The sequence below is a fragment of the Chiloscyllium plagiosum genome, chromosome 11 (genome assembly GCF_004010195.1).
Source record: "Chiloscyllium plagiosum isolate BGI_BamShark_2017 chromosome 11, ASM401019v2, whole genome shotgun sequence".
Taxonomy (NCBI): domain Eukaryota; kingdom Metazoa; phylum Chordata; class Chondrichthyes; order Orectolobiformes; family Hemiscylliidae; genus Chiloscyllium; species Chiloscyllium plagiosum.
The window spans coordinates 55,217,067-55,237,982 of NC_057720.1; the positions used below are offsets into that span (position 1 = coordinate 55,217,067).

General features: G+C 40.8%; 1 protein-coding gene across 4 annotated transcripts in view; it reads left to right on the plus strand.

The window, feature by feature from the left end:
• LOC122554407 (guanine nucleotide-binding protein G(I)/G(S)/G(O) subunit gamma-12) overlaps window positions 1–20,916 on the plus strand; it is a 114,128-nt gene that overhangs the window by 33,567 nt on the left and 59,645 nt on the right. For 3 of the 4 annotated variants that reach the window (XM_043699384.1, XM_043699383.1, XM_043699385.1), the window contains one exon: window positions 3,970–4,035. The exons of the other annotated variant lie outside the window; for it this stretch is intronic. The gene's annotated coding sequence lies outside the window, so the exon portion shown is untranslated. The remainder of the gene's footprint in view (window positions 1–3,969; window positions 4,036–20,916) is intronic. 4 annotated transcript variants of the gene reach the window in all.

The following is a 20,916-nucleotide window of genomic DNA, read 5'->3' on the forward strand; positions in this document are numbered from 1 at the left end:
TGGCTGTCAGTTCTGAGATGTTCCTGATGTATGGTAGTGTGGCTAGTCCTTTTGGTTGTGGTGTGTCCTCGTTCTGTGGTCTTTCTCTTAGGCATCTGTTGTTGAAGTTGCGCGGGTATCCGTTTTTGGTGAATACCTTGTATAGGTGTTCCTCTTCTTTTTTTTTTGCAGTTCTGGTGTACTGCAGTGTGTTGTGGCCCTTTTGAATAGTGTCCTGATGCAGCTTAGTTTGTGTGTGTTGGGGTGGTTACTTTCATAGTTTAGGACTTGGTCTGTGTGTGTGGCTTTCCTGTATACCCTTGTAATGAATTCTCCGTTCGGTGTTCTCTGTACCATCACGTCTAGGAATGGGAGTTGGCTATCCTTCTTCTCTCGTGAATTGGATTCCTGTGAGTGTGGCGTTGATGATCCGGTGTGTTTTTTCTATTTCCCTATTTCCGTGTTTTTAATGATTACGTAATGATTTTAAGTGAGGGACATGGTTTTAAGTGAGTGGGGAAAGGTCTGATAGATGGAGTACAATGTTAATAAATGTCAAGTCATTCATTTTAGTAGGAATAATAGTAAAAAAAAAACCCGATTACTTGAATAGTTAAAAAACAAATTGCAGTATGCTGCTGTGCAGAGGGACCTGAGTGTTCGTGTGCATGAATCACGCAAGGTTGATCAGGTAATTAAGAAGGCAAATGGAATTTCGTCCATCATTGCTTGAGGGATTGAGTTTAAAAGCAGGGAGGTTACACTGCAGCTGTATAGGGTGCTGGTAAGGCCACACCTGGAGTATTGCATGCATTTTGGTCTCCTTACTTGAGAAAGGATGTACTTGCACCAGAGTGAGTGCAGAGGAGGTTCACTAGATTGTTTCTGGAGTTGAGGAGGTTGGCTGGTGAGGAGAGATTGAGTAGACTGCAATTATATTCATTGGAACTTAGAAGAATGATGGGGGAGTCTTGTAGAAACATACAATTATGAATGGAATAGATGCGATAGAAGTAGAGAGGATGTTTCCACTGGTGGGTGAAACTAGAATAAGAGGACATAGCCTCAAAATTAAGGGAACAGACTTAGGACTGAATTGAAGAGGAACTTCTTCACTGGGCAGGGAATTCCATAGATTTACAACCCTCTGAGTGAAGTAGTTGAAGTTTCCTCAGTAAATGCTTTCAAAGCTAATATTTTTTGAACAATAAAGTAATTAAGGGCGGCTCAGTGATTAGTACTGCTGCCTCACAGCGCAAGGGATCCAAGTTCGATTCCCACCTCTGGTGACTGTGTGTGGGGAATTTGCATGTTTCTCAGTGTTTGCAAGAGTTTCCTCTGGGTGTTCCGGTTTCCTCCCACGATCCAAAGATGTGCAGATCAGTTGAATTTGCCATGCTAAATTGTCCATGGTGTTAGGCGCATTAGTCGGGTAAATATAGGGTAGGGGAATGAGTCTGGGTGGCTTACTCTTTGGGGTTGTTGGACTGAAGGGCCTGTTTCCACACTGTAGGGAATCTAATCTCTCAGTGAGAAGGTGGGTAAGTGGAGCTGAGGCCACAAAAAGATCAGCCATGATCCTACTGAATAGCAGCTCAGTCTTGCAGGGCCAGATGGCTGACTCCTGCTCTGAGTTTTTATGTTCTGAGGCAACTGCTAAAGAAGATGCCAAGAGTCTGCAGGGGACATTGTCAAGCTAAATGAGAAGGAGGAAGAGAGGTGATCTCATTGAAATCTAGAGGATTCTTAAGGGCTTTGACAAGGCACATGCTGAGAGGACATTTCTCCTCACTGGAGAGTCTAGGACCAGAGGGCATAATCTCAGAATAAAGGGGTGCTAATTTATGACTGAGATGAGGAAGTTCTTCTGAGGGCTGAATGTCTTTGGAACTCTTTGCCACAGAAAGCTGTGGGCAGCGTTCTTGTGTATATTCAAGGCTGAGATAGATCCTTGATCAGTAGGAGAATCGAGGATTATGGGGAGAGAGTAGGAAAGTAAATGTGAGGAATGTCAGATGGATCCTCCCGAATAGTGGAGCAGGCTTGAGAGGCCAAACTACCTACTCCTGTTCCTATTTCTTGTGAATTATTATTTAAATGGAGAATGACTACAGAAGGGTGCAGCATAGACAAATTTAGCAGTCCTCAAAAAAAATTTAGCATGGAAGTTCAGGCTATAAAGGCCAAAAATCATTATCTTTATTTTCATAGGCAATGAATATTTTTTTGAAAAAGGAAATTTTGCTAAAACTTTATAAGTCACTAGCTAGACCATAAAGGGCTTTTGCCCGAAACGTAGCTTTTTTCCTGATGAAGAGCTAGACCATTGTGTATAGTTTTCATCCCATTATCTGAGGAAAGGTATACTGACTTCGTTGGTTGATGAGAAAACAGTCAGTAGGTTGATCCCAGGAATGGAGAATTTGTGTTTTTTTTTTGAGGCGAGGTTGAATAGGTTGGATCTGTACTCATTTGATGTTTAGAAAAATGAGAATGAATGACTCAACATAGACCATTCATCGGGGCAAAACAGAAATTGCCAGAGAAACTTAGCAGGTCTGGCAACATCTATCGGGAGAAAACCATTAATGTTTTGAGTCCAATGATTCTTGAGAGTTCTGATCTGATGAAGAGTCACCAGACTTGAAGCATTAACTCCACAATTCCACAATTCTATTCGATCTAGAGAGTTTCTACAACAATTCCTGTTTTTGTTTGATTTCTAGCATCTGTAGTTCTGTTTAATTAAAAGATTCTTAAAGCTTTTGCAAGGTTAGATATTTAGAGGTTTTCTGCCTTTGCGGGAGGGTCTAGAACTAAACGGCATAATCTCTGAGTAAGAGGTCATCCAAGTTAGGACACAAATGAGGAGGAATTTTTTTTGTGGGTGGTGAATCTCTGAAATTTTATTTCAGAGGGCTGTTGAGACTATGTAACTATCCTCTTGTGCAGACTACATTTGTATTTCCTGTGCATTTTTACCTTGTAGCTCCCAGGTCTAAGTTCCGGACTCTGCCTCCCCATCCCAATCCCCAGCCCATTGCCTGCTGCTTTAACTGACTCCATCTTTCTCTGCACTTCTGTGGTCAACATCTCCACTGTCGAGGCATTACGTACGGCCTATCATCTACTTTGGATTGGCCACATCATCCACATGCCTGGCACAAGATGTCCAAAATCAGCTGTCTAGTTTCAAGCTTTGTTATTGTAAGTGGCCACCAGGAAGGAAGAGGTGGCACTTCAAGGACATAAATCATAGTCATACAGCATGGAAACAGACCACGTCGATCATGTTCCCAAACTAAACTAGGCCCACCTGTCTATGCTTGGCCAATATCCATTCAAACCTTTTCTATTCATGAACTTAACCAAATGTAAAAGCTTCCCTAGAAAAATGCAATATCCCCTCCAACCCATGGGAATTCCTAGTCCAAGACCACTCGAATTGGAGAAGAAACATGCATGAAGGTGTCGGTCATTTTCAGAATCTTGGACAGGCCCAAATAGAGGCCAGACAGTGGAATGAGCATGCAAGAATCTGAATGTCCCACCACACTAGCTTACCCCAACCTGTGAAAGGTACTGTGCATCTAGTATTGAAATTCTTGGTGATCTCGGGACTCGAACCTGAAGTGGAAGCCCAAAGGATTGTGTCTGAGACAGGGAGATTAGTTTGAAAGTAGATTTGTCACAGATGCTTTAGCCTGAGGTTGTCTAATAGGTGTAATATTCTTAATATTTTCAGATCCTGTAGTATGTATTAAGCAATGAACAATGATAGATTTAACTATTAGTGCTGGATTAAATTATTTTAAATGTGTTAAGGATTTCAGTTGATAGAAGACCTTAAACTGGATTATTGAATATTTTGTGTGGTTCCTTATTCACTAAAGATGTGTTTAAGGGGACAATCTGAGCACTGTTTTTATAATCAAGGCCAGTATTAGTATTGACTATTTACAGTTATCTTTGCAATTTTCTATTTTTCAGACATCTGTGAAGCATTTAGAATAGAAAGAACTTCTTAACCAGTTTCCTTTAAGACCACTGCATTTAGTGAGTATTTTTTTTAACATATTTCTCTTTACAGACTAACTCTTTTACATGAAATTAGTTCAATGCATCTGATTTGGTTCATGATGTACCTTTTTTATCTGTTTTCTCAGGATAGCTTGTTACTTTGGAGCACGTGTGACACTTGCGTATATAGATCTTATAGCACTAATATCCGGTCCTCAACATAATTCACACTGAAGTCAGGATTGTAAGCCATAAATAAATATTTATATTTAAGATGTGGCACCATACTGAGGTGAATCTTTGTTTAGTCCATCATTTGACAGACTTCCTTTAGAAATGTTATTCTCCAAGTTTGAAAACCTAAGAGCATGTTTTGAGAATTGCACCATTTGTACAGCTGATTCCTTAAATGGATTTCCTGTATTTCCTACATGTGCAAACTATATTTCCTAACCAATATATTGCTTGATCTACATGCAAGGAAATTTGCTTTACTTGTAACGCAAGTAATATAGTTGAGGATGGAACTTAATGGAAAAGTTAGTCAACCTTCAATTTGTGTTGCCAGGCTTCTTTATGGATAAGTTGACGTTGAATTAGTGTAGGAAATGTGTTGCTGGAAAAGCGCAGCAGGTCAGGCAGCATCCAGGGAACAGGAGAATCGACGTTTCGGGCATAAGCCCTTCTTCAGGAATTAGTGTATGCAATTTGGCCCTTTTTGTGATGAACTTCATTATACACTTTTTATTGTAAGTTTAAAGCCATGTATCCTGTTGATTTAATCTAAAGCAAGGGAGTTTTATAATTATAGGGTTAATGAGTGTAACTAATTCACTTTTTTAAAATTTCAAAAATGCTTGGCTGTTATCTGTCAGCCATCATCTAACTGCATTCTCCATAGCAATGTCTCTACCAATTAAAGGCCACTTGCAATCAATCAGAGCTGTTTTCACATACAGTATAAAATGGTTTCCCCTTTACATTGGTATTCTTGTAAATGTTTTGAGTGTAAGACAAAATGCTTCATCAAAATGCCTTTTTCAGCAATGCAATTTTTTTTATATTGGTTTATAAACCTGAGTGAATCCTGGTTTATATATAAAGTATATTCCATACATAAAGGTTAGATATGTATTGTAACAATACATCTTAGAGGTGTATATTGCAACAATGCATCACCTGATCAAAATCAGAAAGATGTGCACCATGTTAAAACCAAACATATTTTCTGTACGTCCTTTGCCTTTGGTATAAGAGAGTGAGTAATACCTCTTGCAAGTTTGCTGAATTGTTTGGAGTGGTTTAACCTCTTTAGTCTTCACTTTCACCAAGCTCTCGCCTATGGTTCCAAGTAATTGTTCATGTGTGATAGCAGATTCAGCTGGTGAACTGCTTTGAGTGGACCAAAGCAGATATAGGTAGCAGTTAGGTCTCCTACTCTGTGACCAAGATTTGTCTGCCCTGGCATGCAAAGATTTAGGGAACAGGAGAATCGACGTTTCGGGCATAAGCCCTTCTTCAGGATGCCCGAAACGTCGATTCTCCTGTTCCCTGGATGCTGCCTGACCTGCTGCGCTTTTCCAGCAACACATTTCCAGCTCAGATCTCCAGCATCTGCAGACCTCACTTTCTCCCCATGCAAAGATTTAGTCTGGCAGACTTGTCAGATGAGACTAAACAAAGGTTAAGTGGTTCAAAGGTCTAAGGTGGTTCAGCACCATGTTGTGAAACAGAGTTCAACAAGACCCAAAAGTGCCTGGGGTATCACTTCATCTGAATTTATCTCCAGCTGGTTAGACTGCTCTTACCACTTGTCCTGGATAGATCAGAATGAGAGAGTAAGGCTGACAATGTGCAAATCTTCCCCTCTCTCATCCAATTGTTGCATAAACTTTCTACATGTTATCTACCAATTGTCATCAATCATCTTTGTCACACATCTGTGGCAAAAAGCGAACAGCAGTTGGGGCTTCATGTGAGCTGTGGCTGCAAAATTTCAGAGGCCGCCTCAGCCATAAAGTCTTTCTTCACTGGAAGAAAGCCAAAGTGGAACTTTGCTACCCCTTGACTGATTTGAAAAACCCCTTTTCAAGACCAATTTCTTTGCCTTCCAACTTTTGAGTTGGGGATTAAGGGGAAGTCTGCTTCACCTCCCTGAACAGCAGGTACAGTGGCAGAGATTCTATGAACACAGTTGTAGGTCGATCCTACAGGCAGAAGTAAAGGTGTCAGCAGTGGTCACTGACACATGAAACTAATGTATCCTTAGGGATAATGCCATAAACAGAGACCTGAGATTAAAAACTGCGCTTGGAGAGAACTGGAAAGGTGCAGTGTCCAGATCACCACCATCTACAAAGCTTTTTTTACATAAAGCAGGTCAGCTCAAGGAAATGAATACAGATTGCTCATTCTTTTGGAAGTTGCTGTGGGAAAGAAGAATGATCTGAAGCTCAAGTTTGTTTTGTTGTCATAACTTATTTCACTAGAAAGTTGGTTTGCCTTTTTAAGGTGTTAATGTTTGGCTGATGCTTAAACTCTCCCTCCGTGGTAACAGACAAGCAATTCTCATTGTGCACATTCCTATCATGACCAATCCTGATGAAATTGAGGGTAAAGTCTATGATGACCATTAATCTCTGTGCCAAAGTCAGACAAGTTTATTATTCCTTGTGTCTTGAAGGCAGGGGTTGGTGCACACACACCACTTGTGGACAGGTTAATCGGGCAAAACCAATTGACATTTTTGGCAATAATGATTGTCTTTTACTGAAGATGTATGCTGAATACATCACCAACAGTGTTTTGCTCCACTAAAACTTCAAAATGTCTTGGATACGCTCCTATACTATATGTTTAATTGACTATGTTGTCAACAATAGGTTGTGAATGTAATGAAAGTTATGAGGTGATTGCTGTTCTGCTCAGCATCTTATTTCAAAGTTAATCTGAAGATCTATGTTCTCAATGCTCCAAGAGTGTCAATGTCTGGAAGTGTCTCAATGTCTTGAAGTTCAAGACAGCAGTAATGAAACAATCTTGCTTGCTGAAAGTAGAATGTCAACTATGTACACTCTCCAAATGGGCACCCTGACTGGACGACCTTCAGGGATATGGTATATTTCACTACTGTAGAGGCCTTTGGCCCTATGCCTTGTAAGCATCAATGTTTAATCAAAGAAGTGAGTAAATCCATAAACTACTACAGGAAAAACATTACCATATTGAAAAGTTATCATTTTCCATTCATAATGCCTACTTAAACATCTGCTGAATGTTCCAATGAATGATGGAGAAATGCGAGACTTAGCTGTTTCAGAAAGAAGGCCAACTTTGATCATAAGCAGGCCACAGAGCTTTGAAGAGATTTTGAGGATGGTTTGAAATTTGGCCCTTTGCTATTAATGGGTCAACATTTCTCACCAAAATGGTCCAATTCTAGAAAGGTACAAACCAATAGGCTGCCAAGATTGCCACCAGTTGCTGTCATGATGATCCATTCATGCTGGTGGAAACAAATGCAACTGTTTCTGACCATTGTTCACGTGTCCTGGATGATGGAGTCTTCTGTCAGTCACTAATAATGCTAAACAACAGCTAACTAACCAGCATTAGCATATTTTTTTCTTTGCTGTGCTCTGAGATATTGGGATCACCACCATTTAAGGCATCCAAATCAGACATTACGGGACTGGAAAACTAGGTAATATGAGAGACATGCAGGCACTGACCAAGATTTCAGAGGACCAAGTTCACTGTTTCCAGTTTACCAGTATCTCTAGCTGGTGGTTCAGAAGTTCTCAAATTCATATGCTATTTTCATCCTTGCAATTAACACAAACTGAAATAATGCTCCAGCATGTTCAAGGAAAACCCCAAACTCAAGTTCAAGGTTATAACCTTCCAATGGAAGGAAGGTTGTTTATGCAGCTGAAGATGGTTGCACCCAGAACACTACCCTAAGGAAGTTTGGGACAGAGGTGATTGTACTTGTCATTAATTAATCATCTTTTATTGCTAGGTATGACTCCATCTCTCCATTTTTACTGCAGCCTTTTTATTCTGCCTCAATGTTACCTCAGCCCTGTAGTTCAGGAGAGGCCAGTTTTAGTGGCGAAAGTGGAAAGCAACTTGAGAATATAAAAGTGTGGAGAGAGACAGACTGAGGCAGTTATAGTAATGGAGTGGGGAGGAGGGTCTACAGGCTCAGGGCCCTCTGCCACTGCAGGCAGGGGATCTCATCAGTCTTTTGTGAAGCATGCAATCTTCAGTGGCAGCAGTGAGTCTTTGCAGATCTTACAGAGCCTGACTGATGTTAAGGACTCTCCACATCAGCACCCTTCCACAAGCAGGACTGTGGTCTCCTTGAGTTGCAGGGAGAGAGGAGGATGGGGTGCTGGCATATGAGGTGAAAGTGAGGGCTGCAGATGCTGGAGATTAGAGTCAAGATTAGAGTGGTGCTGAAAATGCATAGCAGGTCAGACAGTATCCGAGGGGCCGGAAAATTGACATTTTGGGCAGATTCCTGAGAAAGGCTCCTCCCCGAACCATTTTTTTTTCCCTGCTCCTTGGATGCTCCCTGACCTGTTGTGCATTTCCAGCACCATTCTAATCTTGACTGTTGGCATGTGTTCGTCACCAATTGTGCAGTGAAGCCAGCTTTCCAATTGACTCCGTTATCCTTGTTCAACAAGAACCGTGTAGTAATTGGTGTGCATTGGCCATCTCTTGTTAAACAATGCACATACAGCCACTCCTCATTACCTCAATGTAATTTGGGTCCAGGAATATTAGGGTCTTCATAGACAATCCCAGCAACAACAGACCTAAACATCGCAGTGTCGTAGCCTGAGAACTCTAAATTTATGACTTCGACATCACTGTCCAAAATAACTCACGGCAGGCAGAAAGGTCAGCTCAACAAACAAGATTGGTCCAAAGGAAAATCAGCTGATGCACCACAGTGATTTCATTGTCAGAGCTAAGATGGACACCAACCTCTGGATGGGAGGGGTTTGAGGCATGGTGAAAGTAAACAAAAATTGATTCCTCTTTAGGAAATGTCTAGAAACTGATTTGGTCTTAATGAGAACTTTATTTCAACAGAAATATTTAGGAATAACCTTCAGCCTTTCTTGATATCACTACTTGAACTGGATGAAGAGTCTCCTCTATGCTGGGGGCTGAATTGGACCATCCACTTGGGGTTTCTGGATGAAACTGGATGTAAATATTACTATCTTCTCCTTTTTGCACTTATGTGCTTGGCTGACCCATCACTTGAGGATGGGGCTATCTGTGGAACCACTTTCTCCAGTTAGTTGTTTAATTCACCTAATGCAATTCCATTGATCTGTTGGACAGGATTAAGCGAACCCACAACTATGGAATGCCGCTTTTTATAGCTTCACCGGGCTGACACCATTTTTAGATATACCTGGTGTTGCTCCTGCTATGATCTCCCGTTGTCCTCGTTGAACCAGAGCTTGTCCTGGGGTCTGTCAGGCCATGAGATTACACGTTGTGGCTGAATATAATTCTACTGCTGACAGCATTTCACAAAGGCATATTTTTGAGTAGTTTTTAGATGTGTTCAAGGTCTATCCCATACTGAACAATTGCAATGCCACACAACAAGGTGGAGTGTCCTCAATGTAGACTTTGGTAGAAGTGACTATTGCATAGTCTTATACAATGTTGTCACGGACCAATGCACTTGCTACTCGTGGATGGTTAGAATGAGGTCATGTAAGTTTTTTTTTGACCCTCTGGTTTCCTCAACAGACCCACGATGCAGACCCATTTTAGCATCTATGTCCTTTAGGATTTGGCTAGCTAAATGAGGTTTCAGAAGAAGGTTTTCTTGCCAAGATTTGACCTGATGGAATTTCCTGGGGCATAAAGTCAATATTGAAAATCTCTAAGGCTACTCCCTCCTAACTATATACTACTGTGCCGCCACTTCTGGTGTCTCCTACTTGTGGACCATGGGTTTTGGAATGTTAGAGGAGAAAGTGAGGTCTGCAGATGCTGGAGATCAGAGCTGAAAATGTGTTGCTGGAAAAGCGCAGCAGGTCAGGCAGCATCCAGGGAACAGGAGAATCGACGTTTCGGGCATAAGCCCTTCAGAAGAAGGGCTTATGCCCGAAACGTCGATTCTCCTGTTCCCTGGATGCTGCCTGACCTGCTGCGCTTTTCCAGCAACACATTTTCAGTTTTGGAATGTTACCCTGTCAAGCTTGCTTCAATTAATACACTTACCATGCTGATATTAGACTTATTTGTGGAGCAGCTCTGAGTTTAGATATGGACATCCAAATGTTAGTAAGGAGGACTCAACACTGTTGTTTCCAGTGCCTAGTTCAATGCTGAATGTCCTACCCATTTATTCCTTTCCTTAAGCATAGTAGTTTTAATATAGTTGAATGGCTTACTAGACCAGTTCAGAAAGTACTTTAAAAATGCTTGTGGGTCTGGAGTCACACACCAGTCAGACCACTCATAAGAATAGCAGATAGTAGTGAACAAGATGGGCTTTTTTATGACCATCAACAATGCTTGTCATTAGTTTTTAGCTTCAGAATTTTTCTGTCACAAGTAGGGCACAATGAGTAATATGGCTCAGTTTTTAGCACTGCTGCCTCACAGCACCAGGGTCCCAGGTTCGATTCCAGCCTCTGGCAGTTGTCTCTGTGGAGTTTGTGCATTCTCCCTGTGTCTGCGTGGGTTTGGGCCCTTGGATACTGAGGAGCGAGGTGGTAAATAGGCAGGTGTTACATTTTTGGCAATTGCAGAAGAAGGTGCCTTGGGGTGCGTGGGGAGTTGGAGGGATGCTGATCAAAGCAAAGGAAGAGTAGACCAAGGTGTTCACTTCTGAAGGCAGACAAGGAAGGGGAGGAGACTGTGTCTGGCGGTGGCAGAAATGGAGGCTGATGTTGCTCTAGAAGTGGATACTGATGGGCTGGTAGGTAAAGCCAAGGGGAGCTATTGCAGGAGGGAAGAGAGGGGGTGAGGGCAAAAGTGCGGGACATGGGTCGGACCCGGTTGAGGGCACTGTTGACAAGTGCTAGGGAACCCTCGGTTGAGGAAGAAGGTGGAGATTTGAGGCTCCCTTGTTGAGGTTGGCCTCATTGGAACATATGAGACAGGCACTGGGCGAATGGAATGGAGTCCTTACAGGAAGCAGGGTGCAAAGATGTATAGTCCAGGTAGCTGTGGAAATAGATGGGTTTATCGTGGATAACAGTGGCCAGTTTATCCCCAGAAATGGAACCGTAAATGTCGAGGATAGGAAGGGAGAAGTCAAAGTTTGCCCAGGTGGAAGTGAGGGAGGGGTAGAAATTGGAAGCGAAATCGATTTAACTTTTCCAATTCAAGGAGAGGGAGGGAAGCAGCACCGATGATATCATCGACATATCAGAGAAAGAGTTATGGGTGGTGGAACAAGGAATGTTCCATATATCCCACGAAGGGACAGGCATAACTGGGGCCCATGTGGGTGTTCATGGCCACCCCTTTGACTTGAAGAAAATAAGAAGAGTTAAGAGAGAAGTTAAGGATGAGGAGTAGCTCGGCCAAGCAGAGAAGGGTGAGGACAGTTAAGGCCTTTGCTCCAGGAAGAAGCAGAGAGCCCTAAGACCATCCTGGTGGAAGATAGACGTGGAACATCAGACCATTGTATCACAATAACTAACGTCATTTCATCTGGCGATTTTTACCCCCCTACCCCAAAACTGCCTCCAAGCTGTTATTCCCCCAGCCCCACACAGCTCACTACCAGCTATCCTTACCCTTAATAAATTCTCTTTTAACTACTCATTTTCTTAGAGAAGAGGCCATGGGTACTATCTCTTTCCATATTTTTAGGTGTCTAAGGCTCTCTGCATTTTGCTCTTACATTCCACCCTAAAGGAAACATATTGGCCTTGTTTTCTGCCCGCTTCTTTTTTGAACATCTTCCACTTTTCTGTATATTATTCTCTAGTAGCTATTCCCGGTTTACTTTGGCCAGATTCTGTCTTTGGGTGATTTTTTCACAACAATGTTCTATATTAAAAAAAATACCAGGAGTCACAGAAAATCCTTCACTAAATTAAACATTAATCTTGCAAATCAAAGCTGTGGGAGCCAGCAAAATGTCTTCCATGACTCCCCACAAGCTCTTTGTTCTTCAGTTTATAAAGGTGTTCCCATGCTTATTGGATAACATTGGTTATGCTAATCGTGCTGGCTTGCTTTGTCTTTCTAAACTAATCATCATCTGCCACACGGGTTCCTTACATTACACTCAACCTGTAACATTACCCCACTATCATCTTCAGCATTAGCTCATTTACCAGTGATTTAAATAGCCTATCATAATGCACTACCATTCTGTGTTACTGGAGCCCTGTAACATGAATCTGGGCATGCATTGCAACAGTAAGTTAACTACATAACTGCCAGAATAACTTCCATACTCTTCTCTCTCTTCTCCCCCCCCCCCCCCGGCCCCCTCCCAAAATCCAAAACACCTGTTTGTAGGCCACTTTTTTCCTTTTCCATAACAAACTTAAAATGCATGGTGTTGTGGTCACTATCTCTAATATGCTCCCCCACTGCCAGCTTGAACACCAATCTAGCTTTGTTTCCCATCCCACTCTTGCAACATCCTGCAAGTTAGCACTGACCAGAAAACCGAACTGGAAGAGCCACCTAAATACTGTGGCTACAAAAGCCAGTCAGGGAATGGGGATTCTCTGGTGAGTATCTCATCACCAGTCTCACCAAAGCTCGTCCACCATCTACAGTGTAGAAGTCAGGTATGCTCTCCTCTTGACTGGATGAGTACTGTTCTAACAACAATAGAATCTTGACACCATTCAAGATTAAACGGTCCACTTGATTGGCAGCCATTAACCCTCGTAAATGATCACACCTCTATCTCTGATGCAAAATAGCAGCAGTGTGTACCACAGCAGCAGTAACTCGAGGCTCATTTGGTAGCACCTTGCAAACACCAACCTCCTCCAACTAGAAGTAGTGCAGGAATTGCGTGGGAACACCACCATTGTACGTTTGTGTCCCAGCCACCATCTTGCTTTGGAATGGTGTTGGTGTTCTTTCACTGGTGATATGCCAAAATTGTGGAACACACTTTCCTACTGTGGATGTCTCCGCACCCCAATTACAGCAGCATATCAAAAGATAGCTCAGCATCACAGTCTCAGGTGAGTATGGTTTGGCAAAGGATGCTGATCCTGGCAGGAATGCCTATATCTTATGAACAGAGAATTTTAAAATATGCAACTAATAAATGGGAATCTAGCATGTTGCACCTCAAATCCTTTTCCTTATCAATTGTGTGTTTAAAATCTTATAATATTTTCCAACTTATACTTGTCCTGAACAGTTGTTAGATGTTAAGTAATTTACCCTTACAGTTTGAAATATCGTAGTCTAAATCAAATAGGATTTTCAAGATAGTGTTTGTTCTTTTCCTTAATATGTTTTCCTAACTTGTTTTTCTACAATACAATAAAAAGTGATTACAGATTAAAATTTAAATGTTAATGGTAATAAACTCAATTAAAATATTAAACTTTATATATGAAAAGTTAAAATTATAATCTAAATATTACAAATAGTGCATGATCACAGTAGTCCAAATGTATTGCACCTCCAGGTGGTGCTATGTGCACAAAGTTCTGAAACATGGAGGGCACACAAATTAGAAGACATTTTAGAGCAAAATTCCTGGAAAAATATTTCTTCAGTAAAATGTTGAGTACCTTTCAAGAAGACTACAGTCTGCAACTCTCCTTGTTCTGTTTCTCCTTTTCTCGCAAAGAGGTAATGCAAAGCACACATAACTCAAAATATCTTCCTAACTGAGCATGGTTTTGACCCACATCAGTCATAATCGAATATTGGAGCAAGTTGAACCACTTCTGTTCCTGTTTGTCAAGCTTCATTCTCCTCCTTATAACACATTTTCAGCAATTAACTAACCAATTAAAAGACTTTGACTCCTGTTTCTCTCATTGATATCCTTCTTGCCTTGATAGTCTGCCAGCAGCATTTCCCTACTTCACTCCTCCTACTCTTATCCTTGGCAGACAAGCTCTGGCGAGATCGGTGATGAGGTACTCACCAGAGAATCCTGACTGTCCGGCTCTCGCGGTCACAGTATTTAAGTGGCTCTTCCAGTTCAGTTTTCTGGGCAGTGGTTGATAGAGTGGGCTTCAGTGATTGTTGATGGTGAATTCCAGAGATATAGTTAAATTATTGTACAGCATGGAAATGGATCCTTTGGTCCAACTCATCCATTCCGACCAGATATCCTAAATTCGTTTTGGCCCATATCCCTCTGAACTCTTCCTATTCACATAACCATGCAGATGCTTTTTAAATATTGTAATTGTACTAGTTCCTCCACTACTTCCTCTGGCAACTCATTTCTTACCACCCTCTGCATGAAACCGTTATCCACTAGATCCCTTTTAAATCTCATCTTAAACCTATGCCCTCTAGTTTTGGACTAGCCCACCCTGGGTAAAAGCTGTCTATTTACCCTGTCCATGCCCCTCATGATTTTATAAACCTCTATAAGGTCACCCCTCAGCCTTCAAATTCCAAGGAAAATAACCCCAGCCTGTTCAGCTTCTCCCTATAGCTCAAACCTTCCAACCATGGCAACATCCTTGAAAATCTTTTCTGAACTCTAGCAAGTTTCACAACATATTTTCTATAGGAGGGAGATCAGAATTGCAAACAGTGTTCCAAAAGTGTCCTGTTCAGTGAACTGCACCACTGCAACATGAGGTCCCAACTCCTATACTCAATGCAGTGATCATAAAGGCAAGAATACCAAACACGGCCTTCACTATCCTGTTGACCTAGGATTCCATTTTCAAGGAACTAAAAACCTGCACTCCAAGGGTTCTTTGTTCAATGTCAAAAGCTTGTAGCTTCAAATAAGCCTGTTGGACTATAACCCAGTGTTATGTGATTTTTGACTTAGTCCACCCAAGTCTAACACCGGTACCATCACATCTTTGTTCAGCAGCACTCTCCAGAACCTTACCACTAAGTGTTAAGTCTTACCCTCATTTACTTTTCCAAAATGCAGCACTTCACATTTATCTAAATAAACTCCACCTGCCACTCCTCAGCCCATTGGTCCATCTGATCAAGGTCCTGTTGTACTGAGGTAACCCTTACTGTCCACTACACCACCAATTTTGGTGTCATCTGCAAACTTACTAATTATACCTCCTATGTTCGCATCTAAATCATTTATATAAGATGATGAAAGCTTCCAGTCTGAAAAGCAACCCTCCACCACCACCCTCTGTCTTCTACCTTCAAGCCAATTCTATATCTAACCTTGCTAACCCAGTGGAACCTTGTGAAATGCCTTACTGAAGTCCATCTAGATAACATCCACCACTCTGCCCTCATCAATCCTCTTTGTTACTGCTTCAAAAAACTCAATCAAGTTAGTGAGACACTATTTCCCAAGCGCAAAGCATGTTTACTATCCCTAATCAGTTCTTGCCTTTCCAAGTACATGTAAATCCTGCTCCTCCTACTCCACTCTGTATGCTCCCCAACATTGAACATAGAAAATAGAACATAGAAGAATACAGCGCAGTCTAGGCCCTTTGGCCCTCGATGTTGCGCCGATCCAAGCCCACCTAACCTATACTAACCCACTATCCTGCATATACCTATCCAATGCCCGCTTAAATGCCCACAAAGAGGGAGAGTCCACCACTGCTACTGGCAGGGCATTCCATGAACTTACGACTCGCTGAGTGAAGAACCTACCCCTAACTTCAGTCCTATATCTACCACCCCCTTAATTTAAAGCTATGCCCGCTTGTAATACCCGACTCCATACGCGGGAAAAGGGAAAATACATTCCAACCTATTGTGTCACCTAATCCATTTATCTAAGTCAGTGATGTAAATTGTAAAGATCCTTGCTGGACTCCACTCTTGTCATCTTGGCAGTCAAACAAAGACCAATTTGGAAGCCAATCCTACACCATGAGATTTTATTTCTCACAATAACCTTTAATAAAGCATCTTGTTAAATCCCTTTTGGGAGTCCAAGTTACGTATGAGTTCAGATGGCCGTTTATCTACAATGCATGTTATTCCTTCAAAGCACTCCAATAAATTGGCTAAATGTGGTTTCCTTTTGACAAAACCATGCTGACTCTTCCCAATCACTGCTATAATTTCATCAGTGATCAATTTTATAACAAATGTCAAGCTAACTGACCCGTAATTTCTTGTTTTCTGTTTCCCTCGGTTCTTGAACAGTGGGAGTGTATATCCTACTTTCTAGATGGATGGAACCTTTCCTGAATCTAGGAAATGTTTGAAACTTAGAACCAATGCATCTACTATATCAATAGCCACTTCTTTTAAGATCCTATGATGAAGTCTATCTGCATCTGAAGACTTGTGAGCCTTCATCAATTTACTCAGTATCACTTTGCTCATGATCGTAATTTTAACAGTTTTCTCTTTCCCTTCCACCTCCTGATTTATAGCTCTACTAGTATGTATTTTGTATTCCCTATAGTAAAGGTAGAAACAAAGTAGTTGTTCATTTTGCCTGCCGTTTCCTTAATATCCACTATTAACTCCCCATTTTCATTGTCTTGGAGGACTAATACGCACTTTACTTGTTCCTATCCCTTACAATTCTCTCTAAGACTTTGCCCACAACAGAAGTGAGACTCACCGGCCTATAGTTACTAGGGTTATCCCTACTCCCCTTTTTGAACAAGAGAACCACATTTGCTATCCTCCAGTCTTCTGGCACTACTCCTGTAGACAAAGAGGACATAAAAATCAAGGCCAATGGCTCTGCAATCTCCTCCCTTGCTTCCCAGAGAATCCTAGGATAAATGCCATCAGGCCCAGGGGACTTATCTATTTTCACCGATTCCATTTCTTACTGTAGCCTTGGTTTAACGGTCAAAATTAACATGGGTACCAGTTCCCCACATGCAGAACTCCAGACATTGTCCTGTTGACATAAAATCACTACTGTTTCAGATGTTCAATCAATCAAACAGCACTGAAAGAGATCTGTACATTCATGTTGTACTTGGTAACCTTCAGAGTTGGCTATTTTTTAATTATTTTACATCAAATTTCCAATTTACTGTATTCCATTTTATATTTACTTTTATGTACAATTATTTTCAAGTCAAAAATGCAGCACTGTCACATTAAAAGATATGGCATTTCTAAACCCATCTTATAAAGAAAACAGTCAAATAAAATGGTTTGTTTTACTGGTGTGACACGTTCAAGAACTTGTGGTGCTAACTTGATGGGTTGTCCTGATTTTAATTTTTCTCTTAAGGAGCATTTGTTTCAAAGGCATCAGAAAAATGAACAGAAAGCATGTGATCAGTATATTATAACAAAACATAGAGGTTATCACTGAACTACAATATAATTTATCAACTGAAAGCTTTTTATATTTCTATAGTTCAAGTCTTAAATTTGAAATTTATTTGTCCCTTCGATCCTTTTGTTCGATGTTGACTCAACATTCAATTTCATGTGTTTCAATATGTGAGAGACAGAGTGCAGATTATCAAGGGCATAAGGTCATCACTCTGTTGTGGCTGTATACTATTGTGATTCCACGACTGTGCCCCATTTCACATGATGTTAAGGATTGGATTTGCATCCTGATTTAAATCCTTTATCCTTATAAGAGAACTGCATCATGAGAGTTGCAGTTCACAAAGCCATCTGAAAATTGGAATTGAGCATACTCGGATAATTGAGTAGAGACTTATTGAATAACAAGAAAACAAAAGTACAAAATAAATTTATTTTCAGTATTTCTTAATGTTATTTTCGAAATTTCAACTATTTGGAAGACCAGAGGGAAAAAAAAAATTGGGATGCAGTGTGGGGAAGAATTCAGTAACATCCTACTGCTTAGGTGCTGCAAATCCATCGTGAAATTAACCTTTTATTATTGTTACTGAAACCCCATGTCTAACCCTAATTAGACCAAAAAAAACTTGCGTCTCTTCTATTCGTCTGAGTAATTATCTGATCGATCGTCAGAACCAAGTCAGTACCATCATCCTCAGCACAGTAAAGAGTTAAATTAACAAAATCTCTTTTGAAAACTGTAGAGAAACCATGTACGGCAAGAGTTGAAAAGATGAGTTCTGTGAGTAAAGATTGGGGAAGCAGTTGGTAGGATGGGTTAGAAGGGGTTTGCAGATTGGGTAGGGGCCTACGCGCGTCTGTCTCTTTTTTGAGGTGAGTAGTGGTGGTGAATAATCGGGTTCATTTGTATAGTTACCAGGGAATTAGATTAGGCCTATCCTCTCGCATTTTGTGAATTACTATCAAGTTATTTAAGTGGACATTGAGTACAGCAACTTCAGAACATGAGCACTGACCTTGATATTGATCACATTCCCTCCCACCACACACACTCTTTATTTGGGTTTTTTTCTCAGTAAAACTGAGTTTTACTCAATTTACTGTCTTATTTTCTATTGTTCATACCTACCATCAACATATATTTTACATCATAGTACCATTAGCCGCACCTTTGTCTTTTGCTCCAGGCATCCTCTCAATCTTATCCACATATTCCTCCTCCTCTTTTGTCAACAGCCTAAAAGCCATCGATTTCCTGTCCTTTTCAGTTCCAAAGAGTAATTTCAGACACTGAACTTTTAACTTTTTTTCCATCGATACTGACTGACCTGTTGTGTTTCTCCAGTATTGTTTTATTTCTGATCTTCAATATTTTCAATACTTAATTGTTTAGGCATTGATATGAAGCACTTGTTGAAACTATTGTTTAAAAAAAAGTCATGCAGATTTATTTATTCGTAAATTACCTGAACCCGCATTCTTCTTTTTTTTTTAAGAATGTACAATGCTTCAGTTGAGTCCTTTTGTAATCTTTCCTTTAATTGTGCTAAAAATGCTAAGAGTTGTGATCCAGCAGTTGAGGCAAACATCATTAACTATGCATTTCCTATCATAATTGTAAAGGGAATCTGGGATGAGGTTGATTGCTTCATATTCGAGAAAGGGTGTATAGGTTTGTCGGACAGAAGAAATATTAATATCTAGTATGGCAAATGTAAATTGAAGCAGCTTGCAGCACTACTTAAAGCATATTATCATTACTGTCTAGTATTTAGTTAAACTGTGACCATGAATGTGCATGAACTCATTGTTTGTTCAGCTTTTCCAATTCATTTGTACATTAGTGCTTTGAGTTCAAACGTATTGTTATTGAGTCTAGATGACTTCTCAGCTGATGTGAAGTGTGGAGGGTCAGCATTTATGCACATGTTTGGGAGGTGGTGAGGAAGGTGGAGCTCTGGGGGAGAAAGGACATTGTTAGTTCAAGTTAGGTCTCTCTTTCCGTGCTGTACATCTCTGAATCTATGGTTCAAAGTGATCAGAATGTGAGAGTGGCAGAACAGTGGTGTGTGTAACTGCCAAACAGGAAAGAACAGACAGCCCCACTGGGGTGGGGAGAGAGGATATTATAACAATGTAATAAGTAAAGCTAAAAGAAAGGAAGGAATCAAGTGGATTCACAATTTGAAGGTGTTGAAACCAATATTAAGTTTAGAAGGCTGTAAAGTGCCTAGTCTGAAGGTGAGATGTTGTTCCTCCAGTTTGTGCTGTGATTCACTGGAGCATTGCAGCATGCTGAGGACAAACAAGTGGGCATGCAAGCAGGACACTGTTAAAATGACCAGCTACAGAAAGGTCGGGTTAATGCTTGTGCACAGACCGGAGGTATTTCACATAGCAGTCACCCAGTTTGCATTTAGTTTCTCCACTATAGAGTAGGCCACATTTGGTGCAGTGAATCCAATTTACAAGATTGGAGGAGGTACAGGCAAAATGCTGCTTCATCTGGAAAGACTGTTTAGGCCCTTAGATGGTGAGCAGAGAGGAGGTGAAGAAGCAGGAGTTGCACTTTCAGTCCCTAATCACTCCTTGTCTCTCTAAATGCATACAAATCTTTCTTGTCAGAATCTCTAGCAATTTACCCATCACTGTCAATAGTATAACTTATCTAACATATAATTTTAAAATGAAGAAATGAAACAGTATTACATTGTGTGAAAATGTTGTTACAACAGGGATATATTTACTTCTGTTAAAATTTTAGTGTGAGAACATTCTTCTTCTCAGCCTAAAAGTATTTTGGATGCAGCACCAATTATTTGTATTTACATTGTTGTTGATAAAATGTTTAATATAAATGTATAATTATTTCAGAATATCCCAAGACCTTTTAAAGGATCAATATTAAATGAAATTTTGCATTTAAATGCTGAATGGATTCGAGGATTTTTGATACTTTTAATTCATTCACCGGATGAAGGCATCACTAGCTAGGCCAGTATTTGTTGCCCACCCATAATTGCCCACAGAACAGTTTTCAAAGTCAACCACATTGCTGTGGGTCTGGAGTCATATGTAGGCCAGATCAGTCAAGGATGGCAGTTTTCTTTCCTAAAGAACATTCATGAACCAGATAGGTTTTTTCCAAACAATTGCCAGTGGCATCATGATCATCATTAATCTCCTAATTCCAGTTTTTTATTGAATTTAATCTCCACCATCTGCTGTGGTGGGATTCCAACCTGGGTCTCTGGATTAACATTCTGGATCAGTGGTGCTGGAAGAGCACAGCAATTCAGGCAGCATCCGAGGACAGGCAAAATCGACGTTTCGGGCAAAAGCCCTTCATCAGGAATAAAGGCAGAGAGCCTGAAGCGTGGAGAGATAAGCTAGAGGAGGATAGGGGTGGGGAGAGAGTGGCATAGAGTACAATAGGTCAGTGGGGAAGGAGATGAAGGTGATAGGTCAGGGAGGAGAGGGTGGAGTGGATAGGTGGAA